This window comes from Pristiophorus japonicus, chromosome 22 (genome assembly GCF_044704955.1).
Source record: "Pristiophorus japonicus isolate sPriJap1 chromosome 22, sPriJap1.hap1, whole genome shotgun sequence".
NCBI lineage: Eukaryota > Metazoa > Chordata > Chondrichthyes > Pristiophoridae > Pristiophorus > Pristiophorus japonicus.
In genome coordinates, this window is record NC_091998.1 from 2572164 (window position 1) to 2593035 (window position 20872).

The 20872-nt window shown below is 43.8% G+C and overlaps 1 protein-coding gene and 1 pseudogene across 3 annotated transcripts in view; one reads left to right on the forward strand and one right to left on the reverse strand.

Moving 5' to 3' along the window:
* ccser2a (coiled-coil serine-rich protein 2a) overlaps positions 1 to 20872 on the reverse strand; it is a 723588-nt gene that overhangs the window by 20797 nt on the left and 681919 nt on the right. The gene's annotated exons all lie outside the window — the stretch shown is intronic.
* On the forward strand, positions 19003 to 19122 carry LOC139235244 (5S ribosomal RNA; annotated as a pseudogene).

Sequence of the window (20872 nt, forward strand, 5' to 3'; positions counted from 1 at the left end):
GCACATATATGTTAAGTATAAACGTGCCTGAGGAGAGCATAACAGAACATTTCGCGACTGGTGAGAATAATCGCAGGTACTGGGCGGGAGGACAGATTTTACTTTACCCTTAAATTAGAAACATGTTACACTGCACTGTACAGGTAGTGTGGCACTTAAGTCAAGCAAAGACATAGGTGGCAGAAAATAATATATTTTAATTAATTAGATCATAATATAACAGAAAAGTTGGCACTCATTGAAAAGCAAAAGTGCAACATTACATTGCTTTACAGATCACATGATTCTATCAAACAGGTAAGAGGTTAAAGGGAACCAATGCAGGGAGACAGAGGGAAACAAAAAGAAGACAAAAGCAAAAGACAGAAAGGAGATGAGGAAAAGTGGAGGGCAGAGAAACCCAAGGCAAAGAACAAAAAGGGCCACATTACAGCAAAATTCTAAAAGGACAAAGGGTGTTAAAAAAACAAGCCTGAAGGCTTTGTGTCTTAATGCAAGGAGTATCCGTAATAAAGTGGATGAATTAACTGTGCAAATAGATGTTAACAAATATGATGTGATTGGGATTACAGAGACGTGGCTCCAGGATGATCAGGGCTGGGAACTCAACATCCAGGGGTATTCAACATTCAGGAAGGATAGAATAAAAGGAAAAGGAGGTGGGGTAGCATTGCTGGTTAAAGAGGAGATTAATGCAATAGTTAGGAAGGACATTAGCTTGGATGATGTGGAATCTATATGGGTAGAGCTGCAGAACATTAAAGGGCAAAAATCGTTAGTGGGAGTTGTGTACAGACCTCCAAACAGTAGTAGTGATGTTGGGGAGGGCATCAAACAGGAAATTAGGGGTGCATGCAATAAAGGTGCAGCAGTTATAATGGGTGACTTTAATATGCACATAGATTGGGCTAACCAAACTGGAAGCAATACAGTGGAGGAGGATTTCCTGGAGTGCATAAGGGATGGTTTTCTAGAGCAATATGTCGAGGAACCAACTAGGGGGGAGGCCATCTTAGACTGGGTGTTGTGTAATGAGAGAGGATTAATTAGCAATCTCGTTGTGCGAGGCCCCTTGGGGAAGAGTGACCATAATATGGTGGAATTCTGCATTGGGATGGAGAATGAAACAGTTAATTCAGAGACCATGGTCCAGAACTTAAAGAAGGGTAACTTTGAAGGTATGAGGCGTGAATTGGCTAAGATAGATTGGCGAATGATACTTAAGGGGTTGACTGTGAATGGGCAATGGCAGACATTTAGAGACCGCATGGATGAACTACAACAATTGTACATTCCTGTCTGGCGTAAAAATAAAAAAGGGAAGGTGGCTCAACCGTGGCTATCAAGGGAAATCAGGGATAGTATTAAAGCCAAGGAAGTGGCATACAAATTGGCCAGAAATAGCAGCGAACCCGGAGACTGGGAGAAATTTAGAACTCAGCAGAGGAGGACAAAGGGTTTGATTAGAGCAGGGAAAATGGAGTACGAGAAGAAGCTTGCAGGGAACATTAAGACGGATTGCAAAAGTTTCTATAGATATGTAAAGAGAAAAAGGTTAGTAAAGACAAACGTAGGTCCCCTGCAGTCAGAATCAGGGGAAGTCATAACGGGGAACAAAGAAACGGCAGACCAATTGAACAAGTACTTTGGTTCAGTATTCACTAAGGAGGACACAAACAACCTTCCGGATATAAAAGGGGTCAGAGGATCTAGTAAGGAGGAGGAACTGAGGGAAATCCTTATTAGTCGGGAAATTGTGTTGGGGAAATTGATGGGATTGAAGGCCGATAAATCCCCAGGGCCTGATGGACTGCATCCCAGAGTACTTAAGGAGGTGGCCTTGGAAATAGCGGATGCATTGACAGTCATTTTCCAACATTCCATGGACTCTGGATCAGTTCCTATCGAGTGGAGGGTAGCCAATGTAACTCCACTTTTTAAAAAAGGAGGGAGAGAGAAAACAGGGAATTATAGACCGGCCAGCCTGACCTCAGTAGTGGGTAAAATGATGGAATCAATTATTAAGGATGTCATAGCTGCGCATTTGGAAAGAGGTGACATGATAGGTCCAAGTCAGCATGGATTTGTGAAAGGGAAATCATGCTTGACAAATCTTCTGGAATTTTTTGAGGATGTTTCCAGTAGAGTGGACAAGGGAGATCCAGTTGATGTGGTATATTTGGACTTTCAGAAGGCTTTCGACAAGGTCCCACACAAGAGATTAATGTGCAAAGTTAAAGCACATGGGATTGGGGGTAGTGTGCTGACATGGATTGAGAACTGGTTGTCAGACAGGAAGCAAAGAGTAGGAGTAAATGGGTACTTTTCAGAATGGCAGGCAGTGACTAGTGGGGTACCGCAAGGTTCTGTGCAGGGGCCCCAGCTGTTTAAACTGTACATTAATGATTTAGACGAGGGGATTAAATGTAGTATCTCCAAATTTGCGGATGACACTAAGTTGGGTGGCAGTGTGAGCTGCGAGGAGGATGCTATGAGGCTGCAGAGTGACTTGGATAGGTTAGGTGAGTGGGCAAATGCATGGCAGATGAAGTATAATGTGGATAAATGTGAGGTTATCCACTTTGGTGGTAAAAACAGAGAGACAGACTATTATCTGAATGGTGACAGATTAGGAAAAGGGGTGGTGCAACGAGACCTGGGTGTCATGGTACATCAGTTATTGAAGGTTGGCATGCAGGTACAGCAGGCGGTTAAGAAAGCAAATGGCATGTTGGCCTTCATAGCAAGGGGATTTGAGTACAGGGGCAGGGACTTGTTGCTACAGTTGTACAGGGCCTTGGTGAGGCCACACCTGGAGTATTGTGTACAGTTTTGGTCTCCTAACTTGAGGAAGGACATTCTTGCTATTGAGGGAGTGCAGCGAAGGTTCACCAGACTGATTCCCAAGATGGCGGGACTGACATATCAAGAAAGAATGGATCAACTGGGCTCGTATTCACTGGAGTTCAGAAGAATGAGAGGGGACCTCAAAGAAACGTTTAAAATTCTGATGGGTTCAGACAGGTTAGATGCAGGAAGAATGTTCCCAATGTTGGGGAAGTCCAGAACCAGGGGTCACAGCCTAAGGATAAGGGATAAGCCATTTAGGACCGAGATGAGGAGAAACTTCTTCACCCAGAGAGTGGTGAACCTGCGGAATTCTCTACCACAGAAAGTTGTTGAGGCCAATTCACTAAATATATTCAAAAAGGAGTTAGATGTAGTCCTTACTACTAGGGGGATCAAGGGGTATGGCGAGAAAGCAGGAATGGGGTACTGAAGTTGCATGTTCAGCCATGAACTCATTGAATGGCGGTGCAGGCTAGAAGGGCCGAATGGCCTACTCCTGCACCTGTTTTCTATGTTTCTATGTAAAACATGTTGAAGACATGCATGTCTGGTTTCAGAAGGGGAAATAATGTAGTGTGCGGTTTTTACAAATCATTTGCTCATCTTCAATTAATTAAACTGCAGTTGTCAATCTTTCAGTGTGGAAATGCTCAGAGTTTGCACGTGGTCCAGGCCTCTGATCTTCACTGTGGTACTGCCGGCAACAAAAATACATGGGCCAAAATCAAAACAGAACTGACTCTACAAACTAATATGTGTGTACAGGCAGATATATTATTAAAAATCTTGTGTATGCATGCACTTCCTGGATCCAGCTTCCTGTTGTCATTTTTTTTGGTCACGAGTTTGTCAACATTTAACATGGAAACTGCCTATGTAGCGTTTAGAATGGAAATCCATAATGTAAACAGTGAAGTGTCACAATGCAGGGTGTAGGTTCTGGCTTTTAGGTGGTGCTTTGGAGTTTGATTGCTGGATTGTGGGCTATTTACTTGGTGCAGGTTGAACCTCCCTTATCAGGTCTCCGTTATCCAGCACCACTGCCGGCCACCAGGTGGCGCATGCGCAGAACTCCGACATGAACAAATTGAAGTCCTTCCTCGCTCTCGACTCCTGCAATCACTGGCCTGACCCCGTGATCCACTGCCCCCCCCGCACAATCGATCTGCTGCATTCCCAGCCCCAAGCCAACCAGCCCCCATATCCCCTTGCTCAGTACCTGTACCGTGCAATTTAACGTACCTCCCCTCGTCCGACAAATCCCTTATCCGGCACAGGCCAGGTCCCCAGGGTGCCAGATAAGAGAGATTCAACCTGTATTGTAAAATCTGCAGGCAGCCGAGTGATTACAAGGTGGCAATCTCACTGAAGGGGGTCAGTTGACATCATGAATGGTCAAGGACGAGAGATGTCGATTCCACCCGCCCAAGCTTGTCTCTTTTGTACTTTAATTCTATCAACGCAACAGCAACTGGATTTTGAATGTCTTTATCTCTGCCGTGGTGCCTGAGAAATTATTCTGAGCATTAATCACCTGTTGAGTAAAGACATTTCTTTTTAATATCTACTTAAAATTTACTTTTCACTGATTAAAAATTGATGTCCTCTCTGGTCCGACTTACTTGAAAGCAATGGCATGGTTTCCCTGATCTGTCCGAGTTAATATTTGATGTACTTCAATAAGTTATCATTAATTCTTTCTTTAGATTATAGAGCTTGAGCTTCTCTGATCTTTCCTTGTGGCTCATCCCTTTTACATTTGGGATCAGTCTTGTTTTTCTCTGCAGCCTTTCCGATGCATTTATGTTCTTAACATAGTTTGGTGGCCAGAACTGAGCACATGATTCGAGTGTGGTCTGACCGATGCATTGTAAAGCCTGATCACAATCTTCATAAACTTTTATTCTATTGTTTGGCCTATATAGGTCAACGTTCCGTGTAATTTTTAAATTGCTTTGCCGCAATGGCTAGGCGCAAAGTCACTTTCAGGTGTCAGCCGTGGCTCAGTGGGCAGCACTCTCGCCTCGGAGTTAGAGGATCGTGGGCTTATGCTCCATTCCAGAGACGAGCACACAATCTAAACTGGCACTTCAGTGCACTACTGAGGGAGTGCTGTGCTGTCGGAGATGCTGTCTTTCAGTTGAGATGTTAAACCGAGGCCCCGTTTGCCTTCTCTGATGTGCATAAAAGATCCCATGGCGCTATTTGAAGAAGAGTAGGAGAGATAATCACCCGCCTGCCTGATGTCCTGGCCAACAATTATCCCTCAAACAACATCACTAAAACAGATTACCTGGTCATTTCTCGCATTCCTGTGTGGGGCACCTTGCTGTGTGCGAGACCTTGCTGTATGCAAATTGGTTGCCTTGTTCCCTACAACAGTGGCTACAATTCAAAAACATTTCATTGGCTGTAAAGCGCTTTGGGACATCCTGACTTTGTGAAAGGCACTACACCAATGCAGGTTCTTTCTTTAGTCTCCCTGTCCTAATTCTATTCCATTCTCCATACACTTCCATTGCACATTTTTTCTTCCAGTGGGAAATCCATTACAACTGCAAGTATTAAGCTTAATTTGCCATTTGTCTGCTCATGTGCACACCTGACCAATGCCCTCCTTCAAATCCTTTCTCTACTGATCTCCGTACTTTAATGTTGTCCTAAGGTTTGGCAAATTTACTGATTTTGGCACTTCAGATTAGTTTAGAAACATTACTACTGATAACTGCAGGATTCTGACGTTGAAGCTCTCGAGTACATTTCATTTCCTTCCTTTAACCAACTTCTTATGTCTCATATTCTCCCTTGGATTCCAATGGCTTATAGTGTCATGTGAAACTCTGGCAAAATCGTTCTGAAAAACCATATAAGTGCATTATAGGGAGTTTCATAATCGACTTTATTTGTAATATCCATAAAGCAGCTAAGGTAGTTTGTCAGGCAGTGTCCTTCTCTAAATATGTGCTAGCTGTTGCTGTAAATTAAATTTGGACCATGAGATATGATTCAAGTTCCTGACTGAATGATATACTGACGGTACTCGCCACAGGAATCAGCCACTGATTCGAAGTTCGAAGCACAGTGATCATGTCACAGTCTGTGAGTGGGGCCAGTGTGCATTCTCTGCACAGTCAGTTCCCAGTTGGCCTCTTCCTGTCAGTCACTGTTGTCTAACTCATCAAAAATTAGACATAAAAAGACAAAATAAAATATCTGTCCCATACGCCCATGAACTTGGACACATTATTAAAAAAAATGCGATTTGTTATCCTTGAGAAATTTCAAGGCCATAAACTCAGTGTTGTTAATGTTATAAACCACTCAAGATTTACTCCGACAGTTTTGATATATTTTTACCATCTTGTAATCACTTCCAGGCATTCATAATCGCCCATATAAACCTTCGGAACCCTGCCATAATCTTTTTATATTCTAATCATTTCCATGTAACCATTACTACCTTTACAAGCGATCTGAATCTCTTGATTACACTCCTGCATTGTAATCGTTCCCTGTTCACCATCGCTCACTTTGTAATTAATTGGGAGGCATCCAGTATCTTTGCTGTGCACTTTGTAAAATATAGAAACATAGAAAATAGATGCAGGAGTAGGCCATTCGGCCCTTCGAGCCTGCACCACCATTCAATAAGATCATGGCTGATCATTCCCTCAGTACTCCTTTCCTGCTTTCTCTCCTTACCCCTTGATCTCTTTAGCCGTAAGGGCCATATCTAACTCCCTCTTGAATATATCCAATGAACTGGCATCAACAACTCTCTGCGGTAGGGAATTCCACAGGTTAACAACTCTCTGAGTGAAGAAGTTTCTCCTCATCTCAGTCCTAAATGGCCTACCCCTTATCCTAAGACTATGTCCCCTGGTTCTGGACTTCCCCAACATCGGGAACATTCTTCCCGCATCTAACCTGTCCAGTCCCGTCAGAATCTTATACGTTTCTATGAGATCCCCTCTCACCCTTCTAAACTCCAGTGAATAAAGGCCCAGTTGATCCAGTCTCTCCTCATATGACAGTCCAGCCATCCCAGGAATCAGTCTGGTGAACCTTCGCTGCACTCCCTCAATAGCAAGAACGTCCTTCCTCAGATTAGGAGACCAAAACTGTATACAATATTCCAGGTGAGGCCTCACTAAGGCCCTGTACAACTGTAGTAAGACGTCCCTGCTCCTATACTCAAATCCCCAGCTATGAAGGCCAACATACCATTTGCCTTCTTCTGTACCTGCATGCCAACTTTCAGTGACTGATGAACCATGACACCCAGGTCTCGTTGCACCTCCCCTTTTCCTAATCTGCCGCCATCCAGATAATATTCTGCCTTTGTGTTTTTGCCATCAAAGTGGATAACCTCACATTTATCCACATTCTACTGCATCTGCCATGCATTTGCACACTCACCTAACCTGTCCAAGTCACCCTGCAGCCTCTTAGCATCCTCCTCACAGCTCACACTGCCACTCAGTTTAGTGTAATCCGCAAATTTGGAGATATTACACTCAATTCCTTCATCTAAATCTTTAATGTATATTGTAAAGAGCTGGGGTCCCAGCACTGAGCCCTGCGGCATTCCACTAGTCACTGCCTGTCATTCTGAAAAGGACCCGTTTATCCCGACTCTCTGCTTCCTGTCTGCCAACCAGTTCTCTATCCACGTCAATACATTACCCCCAATACCATGTGCTTTGATTTTGCACACTAAGCTCTTGTGCGGGACCGTGTCAAAAGCCTTTTGAAAGTCCAAATACACCACATCCACTGGTTCTCCCTTGTCCACTCTACTAGTTACATCTTCAAAAAATTCATAAGATTCGTCAAGCATGATTTCCCTTTCATAAATCCATGCTGACTTGGTCCGATCCTATCACTGCTTTCCAAATGTGCTGCTATGTCATCCTTAATGATTGATTCCAACATTTTCCCCACTACTGATGTCAGGCTAACTGGTCTATAATTACCCGCTTTCTCTCTCCCTCCTTTTTTTAAAAAGTGGTGTTACATTAGCTACCCTTCAGTCCATAGGAACTGATCCAGAGTCAATAGACTGTTGGAAAATGATCACCAATGCATCCACTATTTCTAGGGCTACTTCCTTAAGTACTCTGGGATGCAGACTATCAGGCCCCGGGGATTTATCGGCCTTCAATCCCATCAATTTCCCAAACACAATTTCCTGCCTAATAAGGATATGCTTCAGTTCCTCCTTCTCACGAGACCTACTGTCCCCTCGTACAATCAGAAGGTTATTTGTGTCTTCCTTTGTGAAGACAGAACCAAAGTATTTGTTCAATTGGTCTGCCATTTCTTTGTTCCCCACTATAAATTCACCTGAATCTGACTGCAAGGGACCTACGTTTGTCTTCACTAATCTTTTTCTCTTCACATATTTATAGAAGCTTTTGCAGTCAGTTTTTATGTTCCCAGCAAGCTTCCTCTCATACTCTATTTTCCCACTCTTAATTAAACCCTTAGTCTTCCTCTGTTGAATTCTAAATTTCTCCCAGTCCTCAGGTTTGTTGCTTTTTCTAGCCAAATTATATGCCTCTTCCTTGGCTTTAACACTATCCTTAATTTCCCTTGTTAGCCATGGTTGAGCCACCTTCCCCGTTTTATTTTTACTCCAGACAGGCATGTACAATTGCTGAAGTTCATCCACGTGATCGTTAAATGTTTGCCATTGCTTATCCACCGTCAACCCTTTAAGTATCCTTTGCCAGTCTATTCTAGCCAATTCACGCTTCATACCATCAAAGTTACCTTTCCTTAAGTTCAGGACCCTAGTTTCCGAATTAACTGTGTCACTCTCCATCTTAATAAAGAATTCTACCATATTATGGTCACTCTTCCCCAAGGGGCCTCGCACAACAAAATTGCTAATTAGTCCCTTCTCATTACACATCACCCAGTCTAGGATGGCCAGCTCTCCAGTTGGTTCCTGGACATATTTGTCTAGAAAACCATCCCTAATACACTCCAGGAAATCCTCTTCCACCGCATTGCTACCAGTTTGGTTAGCCCAATCAATATGTAGATTAAAGTCGCCCATGATAACTGCTGTATCTTTATTGCACACATCCCTTATTTCTTGTTTGATGCTGTCCCCAACCTCACTACTACTGTTTGGTGGTCTGTACACAATTCCCACGAGCGTTTTCTGCCCTTTGGTATTCCGCAGCTCCACCCATACCGATTCCACATCATCCAGGCTAATGTCCTTCCTTACTATTGCATTAATTTCCTCTTTAACCAGCAACGCCACTCTGCCTCCTTTTTCTTTCTGTCTATTCTTCCTGAATGCTGAATACCCTTGGATGTTGAGTTCCCAGCCTTGGTCACCCTGGAGCCATGTCTCCGTGATGCCAATGACATCATACCCATTAGCTGCTATCTGCGCAGTTAACTCGTCCACCTTATTCTGAATACTCCTCGCATTAAGGCACAGAACCTTCAGGCTTGTCTATCTAACACACTTTGCCCCTTTAGAATTTTGGTGTAATGTGGCCCTTTTTGATTTTTGCCTTGGGTTTCTCTGCCCTCCACTTTTACTATTCTCCTTTCTATCTTTTGCTTCTGACTCCATTTTATTTCCCTCTGCCTCCCTGCATAGGTTCCCATCCCCCTGCCATATTAGTTTAACTCCTCCCCAACAGCACTAGCAAACACTCCCCCCTACAACTTTCTTTGAATATAACATAGAAACATAGACATCTACAGCACAGAAGGAGGCCCTCTCAGCCCATCGTGTCCGCGCCGGCCAAGAAAGAGCCACAGGGCCCTCGGTCAGCAGCCCTGAAGGTTAAATAAAACCAATGAACAATGGCGGAAAGGCAAAGAGCATCTGGCCCAACCAGTCCGCCCCACACAATGACGACATCCTTTGCACCACAACATTCTACACTCCACCCCAACTGGAGCCATGCGATTTCCTGGGAAAGGCAAAAACAGATAAAAAGCCAAGCCAATTGAGGAAAGAAATCTGGGAAAACTCCTCTCCAACCCATCCAGGAGATTGAAACTAGTCCAGATCACCCTGGCCATATTAGATTCCCTGAAGTACTTACCATCGTATTTGCGGCAGCCAACAAGAGGTTATCCAGTCTAATCCCACTTAGCAGCTCTAGGTCCATAACCCTGCAGGTTACGGCACTTCAAGTGCCCATCCAAGCACATTTTAAATGTGGTGAGGGTTTCTGCATCCACCACTCTTCCAGGCAGTGAGTCCCACAAGCCTCTGCAAGAAGAAAGCTTCCCCTCAAATCCCCTCTGAACCTTCCACCAACTACCTTAAAACTATGCCCCCTCGTAACTGACCCCTCCACCAAGGGAAATAGGCCCTTGCTATCCACTATAGCCAGGCCCCTCAAAATGTTACACACCTCAATGAGGTCTCCCCTCAGACTCCTCTGTTCTAATGAGAACAAACCAAGCCTATCCAATCTGTCCTCATAGCTGAGATTCTCCATTCCTGGCAGCATCCTCGTAAATCTCCTCTGCATCCTCTCTCGTGCAATCACGTCCTTCCTATAATAGTGACCAGAACTGCATGCAGTATTCCATCTGTGGCCTAACCAGAGTATTATACAAAATTTAAGCATAACCTCCCTGCTCTTGTATTCTTTGCCTCGGCCAATAAAGGCAAACATTCCGTATGCCTTCTTAACCATCTTATCCACTTGGCCTGCTACTTTCAAGGATCTGTGGACAAGCACTCCAAGATCCCTTTGTTCATCTACACTTCTAAATGACCGACCGGTGAATGTGTATACCCTTTCCTTATTAGCCCTCCCCAAGTGCATTACCTCATACTTCTCCAAATTAAATTCCATTTGCCACTGCTCTACCCACCTGACCAGTAGATTGATATCCCCCTGCAGTCCATGACTTCCCTCTTCATTATCAACCACACAGATAATTTTAGTGTCGCCTGCAAACTTCTTAATCATACTTCCTATATTCAAATCTAAATCGTTGATATATACCACAAAAAGCAAGGGACCCAGTACTGAGCCCTGCAGAACCCCACTGGAAACATCCTTCCAGTCACACAAACATCCCTCAATCATTACCCTTTGCTTCCTACCTCTAAGCCAATTTTGGATCCAACTTGCCACTTTGCCCTGGATCCCATGGGCTTTAACCTTCATGACCAGTCTACCATGTGGGACCTTATCAAAAGCTTTGCTAAAGTCCATATATACTACATCGTACGCACTACCCTCATCAACCCTCCGGGTTACCTCCTCGAAAAATTCAATCAGGTTAGTCAAACACGATCTTCCCTTAACAATTCCATGCTGACTGTCCCTTATTAATCCTTGCCTTTCTAAATGTAGAGTTATCCTGTTTTTCAGGACTTTTCCCAATAATTTTCCCACCACTGAGGTTAGGCTGACAGGCCTGTAATTACTCGGCCTATCCCCTCTTAAACAAGGGTACCACACTAGCAATTCTCCAGTCCTCTGGCACCATGCCCAAATCCAAAGAGGACTGCAAAATAATGGTCATTTAAGAGAGAATAGGCCACGTATTTTGAAAAGGAAGAATATAAAAAGATATGGGGAAGGCCAGGGAAATAGGGTTCGAGTAGATAGTTCCAGTTGAAGAGCTAGCAGCTTTTTTTGTGCTGTAATATCAATTGTATTGTAAGATTGAGTTCAGCTGGTCATTATTGATTCTCTGTTTGCTTATTCCATCACACTTCTCATCCAGTGGGCAGGTCAGGCGGGCTCATATGCTTCTTGTTCCCTTTTCAAAGGTATGGATAATTATTTTGTACAATGATTACCATTCTGAATATCTACATAACTGTGTTGAAAAAAATGCTTACTGTGTTAGGATTCAGGTTTTTAAAACACTATTTTCCCTTTCAATAGTTTCACAGCCAGTTCCATGAGTGAGCCTCCTCCTTTATGATTCAACATTTAATGGGTTAATGGGTGAATTTGGGAATTTATTTAGAATCAAACTAGATTTTCGGTCTCCTTGATGGTAGAATATCACTACACAGATCAGAGGCTTTAACAAGTTACTTGTTGGAAAGAAGAAACTGTAATGAGCATAAAATTAATATGAATATATATTTGCACCATAATACAGTGAAGTCTCAATATACATATCAATCAGTCTCCTTGAACTTTGATATATCCAGATTTCACTCAGATGTTGGCCAATTCCTCAGAGCTTTAGTTACTTTACGAGTTCTCTTTTTGAAGTAAAGATTTTACCAATTCGGTCTTATTCTTGAGAAATTTCTTCAAGGCTTCCTTAAAAGCTCGTGACTGACAGTAAACACTGGGTAAATGCTAACAATTCAATCACACCTGGTCTAGTATGGATCACCACTTGTCTGTGCAATCACATTTAAAGATTTGTGGGTACATTCGGGACAATTCCAGGATTTGGAGGAGGAGGAAGCGAGGGGCATAAATCAGTGCCAAGGAAAGGGGCTAGTTCCCCAGTGGTTGTGTCTGCGGTCTATTCCTCTCCATATAACACACATACCTGGCTAAACACTGATAATTCATTCATGTCCTGAGTCTCCTATGTCCCACAACATTTTATTGTACATACAATATGTGAGTTACACGTTTGTATAAAGGATTTCTGGCTTTCAATTTTTAATGTCATTGCTCCTTCATGTCTTAGGAGCAGAAACGACCAGCTGAACTCAATCATAGAATAAAATCATAGAAATTACAGCACAAAAAGTGGCCACTCAGTCCATCACGCTTGTGCTGTTCCGAATAAATACGCAACAGGTAAATAAGAGGCACTCTCATACTGAGGCCAAGTCAATACCCTTAGCAACTGATTCCATTATTAAAAAAATCATTTTACATTCCAGAGTTCACAAGTGATCACAAGTAACCTTTATGGTACTGTTGTTGAGGCAAATAGATTTTCACCAAAAGGCAAGGCGGCAAAATTCACATTATCATCAGATCATTTCAATTACACAATTCCTTCAGTAGAACAAGGAAAAACACTGCTGCAATAACCCTCACACTAATGTTCAACCAAGAGTTCCAATTACAAGGCCCTTCCTTCTCTGATCAGCAAAATGCATTTTGTGATTACAGGCTGTTTAAGGGGAAATGACAGGATTTCATAAGAACATAAGAAATAGGAGCAGGAGCAGCCGATTAGCCTGCACCCCCCCCCGCCCCCGCCCCCGCCCGAGCCTGCTCTGCCATTTACTAAGATCTTGGCCAATCTTCTACCTCAACACTTTCCTGCGCTATCCCCCTATCCCTTGAACCCTTAATATTCAAAAATCTATAAATCTGTCTTGAATATAGTCAACGACTGAGCATCCACAGCTCTCTGGGGTCGAGAATTCCAAAGACTCACCACATTTACTTTCGCTAATCTTTTCCTTTTTACATACCTATAGAAGCTTTTACTGTCTATTTTTATGTATCTCGCTAGTTTACTCTCATATTCTATTTTCCCTTTCTGAATCAATTTCTTGGTCCTCCTTTGTTGAATTCTAAAATCCTCCAAATCCTCAGGCTTACTGCTCTTTTTGGCAACATTATAAGCCTCTTTACTTTGATCTAATACTATCTTTAATTTCTCTTATTAGCCATGGTTGGACTACTTTTCCTGTGGGGTTTTTGTGCCTTAAAGGAATGTATATTTGTTGTAAATTATGTATTAATACTTTAAATGCTAGTCATTGCTTGTCTACCATCATACCTTTTGATCTAGTTTCCCAATCTACCTTAGCCAACTCTCCCCTCATAACTATTTAGTTTGCTTTGTTAAGATTCAAGACCCTAGTTTCAGAATTAACGAAATCATTTTCAAACTTAATCTAAAATTCTATCATATTATGGTCATACTTCCCGAAGGGCCCCTTTACTTGAAGCGTTTTAATGAACCCTTTCTCATTGCACAATACGAGATCTAAAATAGCCGGTTCCCTAGTTAGTTCCTCAACATACTGATCTAGAAAACCATATTGTATACATTCTATGAATTCATCATGCAAACTATTACTGCAGATTTGGTTTGCCCAGTCTATATATAGATTAAAGTCCCCCATGATTACTGTATTACCCTTGTTACATATGCCTCTAATTTCCTGATTTATACTCTGCCCTACATTACAACTACTGTTTGAGGCCTATAAACAACTCCCACCAATGTTTCCTGCCCCCTGCTGTTTCTTAACTCCACCCAAACGGATTCTACTTCTTGATTTTCGGAGTTAAGATCCTTTCTCTCGATTGTCTTTATCCCATCCTTTACTTTCAGGGCTACTCATCCTCCTTTTCCAATTTCTACAAGTTAAGTATTCTGGAATATTTTGTTTCCAACCTTGGTCACTTTGTAACCACGTCTCTGCAATGGCTATTAGATCAAACCTATTAATTCTATTTTGTTGCGAATGCTTCACGCATTCAGATATAGTGCCTTTAGCTTTGACTTTTTTCTATTTTCCATGTTGTTATGTATGCAACACCTTGTAACCAGCATTCTACCGCCACCAGAGGGCGCATCTGTTGGAGTCCCAAGGGATCCCAGCATCCCTTGGGAGCACTGTATATAAACAGGTCTCCCATGCTGTGCCAGCACTCTGGAGTCAGAATAAAGAGACTATGGTCACACTTACTCAAGTCTACAGTACTCAGTCACATTGCTTTATTTGAGACATAACACACATTACCTTAGTCACTGATGCCCTATTACCTTTGTTACTCTCTGTCCCTTCCTGATCCACGCTGTTTATTTTTACCCAAAACTCTGCTCTTGAGCCTTGACATTGCTCTTGCTGTTTTTAAGTTTACGCTTTCCTGAATCCCCCCCACTTGATTAGTTTAAAGCCCGGAATGGGAAATCTGTTTGGAACGTTGATTCAGTTGAGTGCGGCATCTCGATTGCCTTTTCTGACAGCTGGTTAGGAAGTAGTACAACTCAGCGCCTTGCTTTAGCAGCTGGCTGTGTTGGCCTGCCTTGTATGGAATTATAATAAAACTGTAATAATTAAATACAAATTCTTTTGGTCACCCGCTCTCTTCAAAAACCACCAGTTACTCGAATTGGAGACAAAGAAATCTCATGGATCTCAAATTCACAAACCATACACGTGGTAAGTTTTGTCACTTTTCACCAATAGACTGCCTTGCATTCCATGGGGAAAGGGAGACACGGACATCTGATATCACTATAAATTTACCATCTACGACAAGTGCATTGTACATCAGCCGACAGAGCAATAGCTCCACTACAACAACATGTGTGCTGACCCTGGACAACTATAACCCCTACCTATCAAACAGAAGTACCACGGTCACAACAGCACCACTTGTGAATCACAGGATGACAATCTCTCCATAAATACTACTCATGCCAATTGTAATGTGGCATCCCATTACAGACACACTGCCTGTCAATCAGTGTACCCATCCCATTACAGACACACTGCCTGTCAATCAGAGTACCCATCCCATTACAGACACACTGCCTGTCAATCAGAGTGCCCATCCCATTACAGACACACTGCCTGTCAGTGTACCTATCCCATTACAGACACACTGCCTGTCAGTGTACCTATCCCATTACAGACACACTGCCTGTCAATCAGTGTACCCATCCCATTACAGGCACACTGCCTGTCAATCAGTGTACCAATCACATTACAGGCACACTGCCTGTCAATCAGAGTACCCATCCCATTACAGGCACACTGCTCGTTAGTCATAGTGGCATTTAACAGGAACAACTTGCATTTATATTTCACCTTTAACATAGAAAAACATCGCAAGAGATTTCACAGAAGCATAATGAGCAAAATTCAGCAGAATCAAAGAGGTGATTAAAGGCTGGGCAAAGAGATGGGCTTTAAAGGTGGAGAGGTGAAGTGTAGGGAGGGAATTAAAGAGTTTAGGGCCTGAGGCTGAGGCACGGCCACCAATGGTGGGGAGAAGTGCATGGGGGATGCACAAGAGGCCAGAGTTGGAGGAGCGCACAATTCTCGGAGGATTGTAGGGCTGGAGACGATTACAGACATAGGGAGGGGCGAGGCCATGGAGGGATTTGAACACAGGCATGTTGGGTGCGAGGAAGAAAGGAAATAGGAGTATGCCATTCAGCCCCTCGAGCCTGGGACTTGGTGTGTGTATATTGGATGATACGTATTCAGCAGAGTTTTGGATGAGCTGAAGTTTATGGAAGGTGGAGGATAGGAGGCGAATCAGGAGAACATTAGAACGTGGAGTCTGGAGATAACAAAGGCATGGATGAGGCAGAGACAGACGATGTTATGGAGGTGGAAATTGGTGTTCTTTGTGATGGCGAGGATATTGGGTTAGATAAGAAGTTGCAACAGTGTGACTTAATCTGAGACAGTGGTTAGGGAGGGGGATGCAATCAGTGTCTAAAGTATGGAGTTTGTGATCGAGGCTGAAGAAATTAGCTTCAGTCTTTCTAATGTTAAACTGGAGGAAATTGCATCGCATCCAGGACTGGATGTTGGACAAAGAGTCTGACAACACAGAGGTAGTGAAGGAACTGAGCGAGGCATTGGGAGAGGTACAGCTGCGTGTCTTCGGCTGATGTTGCCAAGGGGCAGCACGTAGATGAGGAAGGAGCAGGATGCTAAGAGTAGATCCTTGGGAGAAGTTAGAGGTAACAGTGCAGGTAGGGAAGAGAAGTCATTGCTGGAGATTGTGCAGTTTGCAAGGACAGAGGTGTCAAGGGTGGGATTTTTGAGAAGAGGAGAGATAAAAAGTTTTTTAAAGGGAGGGTCACCACCTAAGGAGATGGGGGTTAGGAAGGGAAGTGTGTGTCAGCTGTTTAGTGGAAATAGTTCAAGAGAAGGTGGGTGTGGTAGACAAGATGAGCTTGGAGATGGCATGGGGGAGCTAGGAGAGAAACTAGGAGACAATGTGCATTCAGGGCTAGGGTGCGGGGGAACCTGGGGAGAGATTTAAATTGGTGGTCTGGGCAAGTGAGGGATGCAGCAGAGGCAACTGAACGGATGGTCTCCATCTTAGTTACCAAGAAACACAAACTCCTCACAGCTGTTGTTGGAGGTGAGGGTAGAGGGGCAAAACAGAGGGATTTAAGGAGACTTCTGGTAGAGGAGAAAAGGAACTGGGGGAGGGGTGCTCACTGGGGTGATCCCACATTAGCAAGCGGTTTTGGCAGGAAAGGGTAAGGCTTGATGGCGCTAGATGCGGTCCAGCCAGAACTGGCAACGAATGGTAATCCAGGTGCACGCCAGATATGCTCCAGCCTGTGCCCCCTGGGACTTGAGGAAAGGACGATGGTGGCCATACCAGGGGAGATGTCCAGGCTGGGAGAGAGTAAGGATTTTACTGGGGACAAGAACATATCAAAATGGAGGGAAGGGAGTGATTGAGCAGATCAATCAGCTGCAGAAGTATCGCGGAGAATAAAGCGCAAAAGGCTCAAAAGTTGCAAGTTTGCAAGAGCAATTGTAAGCGACTTGGAGCAGAGCTTTTTCCATGCATAAAAAAGTGGGATTGGAAGAGGGTAGGGTGATATGGATGGTGAGGGATACAAGGAAGTAGTTGGAGATGGCCTGTTCACCAAGACAACTGCAGTAGAGAGGCCACGTGAGATGGTAAGGTCAAGGGTGTGGCTTTGTATGGGTAGGTGATGGCTTTATATAGGAGAGGTTAAGGGAGGATGGGAGAGCAGTGAAACTGAGGAGAGGGGGCAAGCTGAGTAAAGATGAAGATAGAAATCTCACTGCCTGTTGATCACTCAGTGCCAATTCCTTTACAAATACACTGCCTGTCAAGCAATGTTCAGCTTATTACAAGCAGAAAGCCTATCAATCAGAGTGCCAATCCTATGCAAACACACTGCCCATCAATCACAGACTGCCAATTCTATTACAAACATACAACCTGTTAATCACAGAATAGCACTTTCAGTACAAGTGCATTGCTTAGCAATTTACCATTACTACTCGATTGGTCACTCAATTAATTCTCGAAGATGCCAAATGATTCCAAAACGTACAAAACACGCTCAGCACTGTGTTAGGTCTTCGATTGCATTTTATACCATTGTTTTCTCAGCTGATTGCCAAAGCTTAGTGCTTCATTCCCACAGCTTCGACCAAGAAATGGCTGGACAGCAATTACTTTGACAGCAGATTCCTTTCTTGACATTTGCTTTTGATGCCTGAAAAGTTGCAAAAACAGTGTTGTAGTGGCTACTAAATGCATAAAAAATACAAGCCAAAATATTTCTTGGGCCTGGAAGTTTTTAGAATGTGCAGTGGTTTTAGAATGGTACAGCATGAGGATAAAATTGAATTGAGATTGACGGGTAGATAACCATTTTGGATTTGGCTATAATTGTTCACTAAAACAAAAAGTGACATTTTAAAAGTAAATAAAATGTCCTCCAGTGCACAAACAATTCAAGTCATTGCATTACACATAAAGTGCTGATGGCCCACATCAGTTTCCCCTTCAGGGTGCCTGCAGTATACTAATTGGAGGCACAGCATCCCAAGAACTAAAATGCATCAATCATAGCCCTTTAAAAGTCCTCATTCATGTTGATGACCAACACCAGCAAGTAGGTGTACGCAGGCGGGTAAAACAGGTTACAATCTCCTCCACGACTTGGAATGCTGCTACTGCACATGTACAGGCACACATCTACAGATAAATACAAGAAAAACAGTACAAGCAAGGCTTCAGAGGAAACTTATTACTGAGTATCATTCTGTGGGCCCAATTAAGTTTCACACAGATTATTTAAGTAGGAACAATAATATAATAATGCACCTTAACCTCAACTGCAGAACGGCAGTCTTTACTTTACCAAGATGGCATTTCCAATTTACCTATCAAATATCCGCATGCCTTCGAGTGAGACTAGCAATTTGCAGGCTGTTTTGTGCTGTAGACATGTAGATGGGTTGGAAATTGTTCCGGCACGTTTACCTTGCAGAAAGACCTTTTATTCACATTGCGGCTCATCACATCCACAGACCGTCCTGCAACGCTTCATATCCAATCAATTACTTTGATGATTAGTCAACACTGTTTCACAGACAAATGCAGCAACCAATTCACACAGATCAAGGTCCCATTAGTCAATCTGGTTTTTGTAATGTTGGTTGAGGATGTCATTTATTCAACTGGCTAAGGCCACACTAGTCTGAAAATGCCCGATCTCGTCTGATCTCTTGAAGCCAAGCAGAGTCAGGCCTGGTTAGTACTTGGATGGGAGACTGCCTGGGAATACCAGGTGCAGTAGGCTTCTCCAAAAGAGTTTCAACTATCATTGTAACCCATATATAAGCTGACCTAAGTTGTACACCTTGAGAACATTGACCACTAGGGGGTGAAATTGTGGGAGAAACTCCTAACCTGGACTTTCAGGTATAAAAGGGGAAGCTCCACCCACCTTCATCACTTGAGGTCTTGGTAATAAAGGTAACTGATCACAGAGTGACCTTCTCTCAAGTATGGGCGTCGTGTGCATTTATACTGTACAGTAAGGACATATCATTGGCGACGAGAAACTGGGATGTAAACCACACGAGCATGGCCACTAGCAGCACAGAAGAGAGGTACTGTGTTGGTGATGATTGGGACGACTTTGTTGAGAGACTACAGCAAAGTTTTGTCACTAAGGAATGGTTGGGACAGGATTCGGCCGACAAACGCAGAGCTCATCTCCTGACGGTTTGTGGATCCAAAACGTACTCCCTGATGAAGGACCTTCTAGCGCCAGAGAAGCCGGCGGACAAGACGTTCAAAGAGCTCAGTAAGTTGATCGGGGAACACCTTAAACCGACGAGCAGCATGCACATGGCGAGACACCGGTTTTACACGCACCGGTGGCGAGAAGGGCAAAGCGTTCCAGACTTCGTGGCAGACCTCCGGCGACTGGCGAGCCTATGTAAGTTCCCAGATACATGCAGAGCGGAGATGCTGCGAGACTTTTTTTATTGAGGGCATCGGGCATGCTGGGGTTTTCAGGAAACTGATTGAGACCAAAGACTTGACCTTGGAAGCGGCGGCTCTGATAGCCCAGACATTTATCTCAGGGCAGGAAGAGACCAGAATGATGTATGACAAAAATCTTGGTTCAAATGCGGCAAACGACCAAAGAGTCAACATTGTTAACGCGGCACACTGTTCTCGAGGCAGACAAGTGTAATGAACATGCCCGAGCATGTAGTCAAACCCAAAGGGGGAATTCATCAGAGACAATGGCTAGCTGAACGGCGATTCATGCCATCGCAATGGACAATGCGGCCAGTAATGGGGCCATCAACACCTGTTAATGGTGCGCTTAAGGACAGTTACAGAGACAGTCAGAGACGATCGACTGGTAATGGACCTTTTGTTTCCAACAATGGGGCCTCCAGCTCATGCTGGAGGTGTGGAGGCAAACACCCAGCCAGAGCTTGCAGGTATCAGCAATATACCTGCAGAAACTGCAACGTCAGTGGTCACTTGGCACGTATGTGCAGGAAGCCTGCAGCCAGGTTGATGTACGAGGAGGACGGGCCCGATGACAGCCCTACGAGGTCAAATGAATACTGGGGGAGATCACTGGAAGCTGAAGTTCAGCGAGTTCATGTGGAGCACATATAGAGTTCATATACCAGGACGCCACTGATAATGATGGAAGTGCTTCTCAATGGCATCCCAGTATCAATGGAGCTAGACACGGGGACCAGCCAGTCCCTGATGAGTATCAAACAGTTCGAAAGGTTGTGGGTGTCCAAAGCCAGGAGGCCAAAATTATTGCCGATTGATGCACAGCTACGGACATATACAAAGGAGATCATTCCGGTGCTAGGCAGTGCCATGGTAGTTGTGACCCACAAAGATTCAGAGAACAGGTTGTCACTCTGGATTGTCCCAGGGGACGGTCCCGCACGACTAGGGAGGAGTTGGCTGGCTGTCATGAACTGGAAATGGGGCGATGTCAATGCAATTTCTTCTGTGGAGCAAGTAGCATGCTCACAGGTTCTGGACAAATTTGACTCATTATT